Consider the following 4,564-nt stretch of genomic DNA (forward strand, 5'->3'; position numbering starts at 1 on the left):
AGCTTCAAAAGAATTTCTCACTTTTTTCCAATCAACAATAAATCTTATTTTCGAGGCAATGTTTAAGGAAACTTCCAGCAGCAGAGTCCTTAAAATTCAGTGAAGTTTACTGAAGCAAGTATTTCTGCTGTATGCACTAGATCTCTGGGACTTTGCCTGGATGCAAAAAAGACCTTCTTTTTAATATCCACAGGTAGATGCTGAAAGTCAAGGAGACTGCCCTGTCCTGACAGCAACACAGCAAGTGGTAAGTCATTCCAGTTGTGGATAGCTGCTGCCCAAGGCTCAGCGTCCTCCCATTCCTGCAGAGCCAGAAGACAGAGCCTACCTTCCAGGCAGCCACCATAGGGTGCCTTCTTCAGTGGAGCCATGACTACCTGGTCTGTATCTTTCAATTCCATGATATTTGTTAGTTTTCAAAACACATTTACATGCATGATCAGAGGTGATCCTTCCAACTACTTTGTCGAGTGAATAGAGCAGACATTATTATTCCTACTGGATAGGTGAGGAAACAGATTTAGAAAGGTTAAATAAACCAACTCATTTTACATAGTCAATGACAGCCAGATTCCTAATCTAGTGTGTGTTCTACCCCTTCACTGCACTTTGTCCTCCACCATTTAGAATGCAAAGTTCAGAGGCATGGTGAGAAACTAATGTCTTCCTCCAGCTGTACAGGCATTTTGATGCTCATTTACATCTGGACTGTGAATATTACTTCCATGTTTTAGAGCACCTGGAGAACTTAGAAGGATTTCCAAAACATGTGCCTAAACACAATCATTTCACACACAAGAAAACTGAGGCTCAGAGGTATTCAGTACCCAGCCTAGGTCCCAGAGTCAGAAAGTGGCAAATCTAGTCTCAATCTAAGTCCTGTGGTTCCACAACCAGGTTACATCTGAAACCCTTTAGTATCCACTACACCTGATTTTTCTTCCAAGGAAACTGCAAGTTCCTTGAGCACAGTGTTTCTTGTGTGTCTCATATGGGACTATCTCTTCACAAAGCATTTGTGGAATTAAGACTAATGGCTAGTATGTGAATGATAGGATAGGAACCCTCATCAAAGAGATACCAGTTTGGGCCTACCTCAAATGACATTGACAGTTACAGTGTAAAAAACCATACTCCAGATATTTGGACAATTAAATGATCCTTTTAAATGGAAAGAAAACATAAGAAAAACTGGCCTCAAAGTTTTGGAATCCAGAGATTACTGTGTGTTTGTTTTGTTTTAATAACAGCTGCTAAGTCAATGTCTCATTCCTGCTGTTCCCATCACTCTTGAGCAAGGAGAACCAAGGCCATGGAACCTAACCTCAGCAGAGCTTATTCTGGCAAGGTCCAGTCTTAGCTGTTCACATATTCCTCTGCAGTTGGGGAAATCAGAAAAGGTCAGGCCACACCTGGATGGGGGTGGATGAGACCCACTACACCTTCACATATGGAGGTCACTCTGACCACCTGACCTCTAAGCCCTTCCATCTCTGAAGTTCTGAGATGCTGTCCTGATCCTCTGATTCACCACCAGCTAGCTGGGCCTAACGAGACCAGAGATGACTGACAGGAAGTCTGAGGCCAGAGATGACTGACAGGAAGTCTGTGGAACAGTCCCCACGATCCACCCAGAGGAAGCCTGGGAGATCAGGGCTGACTCTGACATCTCCATCCAGCTCCTGCTAGGGATCCACCTGGACCCAGGCCTGACCAGACGATTCCCTGGAATCCTGGGAATCATTCCTTTCCCCTCCCTGCCATCAGCTCCCTGCTGTCTTGGCGCCTGGCAATCACAGCATGTGGCGCCAGCATGAGCACTTCCGGGGCCTGCCTCCTACCCTTGCTAGATCAGGTCAATCGCTAGCACAAGCCGGGCGCCAGGCTGCTCTGGCCCACTGGCCTGGCCCCTTAGCGGTGCCTTCACACAGCTCCAGACCAAGCAGGAGGTTGGCACCTATTGGAGCTGCTCCTCCCTCTGCCCACTCCAAAGACCGGCCAGGGGAAGGGATTTCGAGGTGGGACCATTGCCCGGAGCTCCAGGTGCATTTCGGTCACCTTGGAAATCTCCGGATACCTGGAACTGTGCAACGAATGTCCGAGGCATAAGTAGGGAGAAACCAGTCTTCGGAGAAGGAAAAGGTTTTGTCTTGCAAAAATGTGAAATCCACAAGATACACCAGAACTCGGGCTAGCGGTAGACAAGACAGAGGAGTAGAATTTGCAGTTTTAACAGTTTTTCTTTCCTCAAGAAAAATGGAATTTGGCTAAATGCAGCAAAGGCTTTTCGCGGGTTCAAAAGGTCAAGCAGATGTAGACAAACGCGCAGGAGTTATTTATGTCAGGTCGGGTTATTGTAAAGGCGAGAGAGCGAATCGCCGAGGTGGCGCGGGCAGCTAGTGGGCCCGTGCGTCGGGGTCAGGGTGGCAGGCAGTGTGTCCATCCTGGCGGGACAGTAATTGCCCGGGGTCTGACACGACGCCAGGGCCTCGGGGCGCCTCCATCCATCTCCATCCAGTTAGCGAAGCGCCCCCAGACTGCGCGGGAGGCCGGGCTTGGGCCTTAGCTACAAATAATGGGAACAATTGTCTCCGCGCCTGGCACTGCCTGTAACAGTTCTGGGTTCGCTGCCTCTCTCCTTTCTCTGGTCCCTCTAGTGCCCTAGCCTTGGTGACGGCGTTGGGGGGAGGGGGTGGAAGGTCAGCTCGAGATCAGGTGCACTCTGAGCAGAGAGCATAAGTGAGGCCTGAGAGGAGACCCACACACACACTACCGCCACTCCGCCTGCCTCGGGCCACTAACCGACCTCCTCCACAAACCTGCCCGCCGAACCCGGCCACCCAGTCCTCCCTTCCCACGCAACACCCTCCGGATCTTGCCTCTACAATTTTCCATCAGCGTTGAGGGCTGGTAAAGATTCTTCCCCCTCTGACAATTTAATAGTCCCAAGTCATCATCTGCGTGACACTGGCCATCCATCTTCTCCCAGGGGAGGACAAAGCCGGGCCTCCCGGACTCCAGGCCTCTTGCTCCCCAGCTCTTTCTATTTTGAGACGGCCTCCCTACAATGGTGTCCTTATGAACCATAATGGAGATGTTTATGAAGGCCGCGATACCAGTGTATGAAGACAATTTTATGCCTAATTAGAAGATGATGTAACCAGAGAGAAGACAAAGAAGAGCTGTACCCCCTCCCTCTTCAATCACACCCCAAATTTCCTTTGCGAGTGCTCCGGGCTCCCGGCCTCTGTTTTGACAGCAGCTCGACTCCCCACGCCGCGCCGGCCCTGGCCGCGAGGCAGGCGGCGTCTTGCAGGTCCTGGCGCTGGGGGCAAAGGCTTGGGTGAAGGGGGGCCGGGCAGGACGCCACGGGGAGGGGGCAGAGGCGGGCGCAGAGGCATAAAGAGATTTGGGACGCGCGCTCTTGCACTTTTTCTCTTCCCCATGCGCCCCTATCCAAAGGGACGTCACCCCTGGGAAGACTCCAATAAATGCAACCCGGCGCCACTCGATTCCGGGATAATTTTTAATATATATGCAATAAATGTTCACTTTGTTAGATTGAATGACAGACAATAATATCGGCAAATCTTCATATCCATCCATTACCAGCAAATGAGCCGCACAAAGACAGATTTGCTTTTGATTAATTTATTTGCAGACTCGGGTTGATAAAGCAATAACTATTTGGTTAAACTTGACATTTGGTCTTCGGGGGGTTATCAGACAAATCCCTGTCGTTCGGGAGAGATAATAAAGCTGTTTAAAGGGGATTAATTATTAATTGGCTGCAATTAATTTCCCCCTTTGCTCGGCTGCTGCCACAATGCGCATCCCCCACCCACAAACAAAAGGCAGAGGGTTGCCCCCCCACACCGACCTGGGGTGAGGAGGGGGCTCCCCAAAACCCGGAGCGGAGATGTGGCCTTTTGCACCCCGGTTATTCTCGTGAAGTCTATTTTAATGAACCAACGTGCCTAGTGAAATCTGTCCACAAATACTGTCTAGAGCAGCTTGTCTGGAATCGAGGGTCTGATTGAGCATCCATTTGACAATCGTGGCCTCTGAACAGATTCCCCACTTAGATATTTCCGGGGATAGCAACAGCAACTTATGTCCGTTGTTCTAAGTCCACGTCCCCCAATTTGCCTCCAGGGGCGGCGACTTGGAGTTTGAGGCGAACGCCAGGCACTGGAGAATCGAGAGACAGCCCTAGTCACCGCGCGGAGAGGATTCCCTCTCCCCCAAAGCCCCTGGTGCCGAAGCCCTTCCCATTGCCCCCCATCGCCTGTAACTCATCTCCTGCAGCTACCGGTGCAGGGAGGCCAAGGCCAGATCTCACTTCCGCCTCGGTGCCGAGGCCGGCCGGCTATGCTCAGGGCCGTGACCCGGGCCGCTCGGAGGAACAGGCCCGCTGCATCCAGCTTGGCCCGAAAAGCATGCGGCACCTTTGTGACCTTGCGTGCCTCTTCCTTTCTAATAATATGTCACAATTTTATAGAACACATACTGATATAACAGCCAGCCGAGTTAAGCTGGCCAAAGCCCGAGCTGCCACGGTCTC

Source organism: Rhinolophus sinicus, linkage group LG02, assembly GCF_036562045.2.
Source record: "Rhinolophus sinicus isolate RSC01 linkage group LG02, ASM3656204v1, whole genome shotgun sequence".
Taxonomy (NCBI): domain Eukaryota; kingdom Metazoa; phylum Chordata; class Mammalia; order Chiroptera; family Rhinolophidae; genus Rhinolophus; species Rhinolophus sinicus.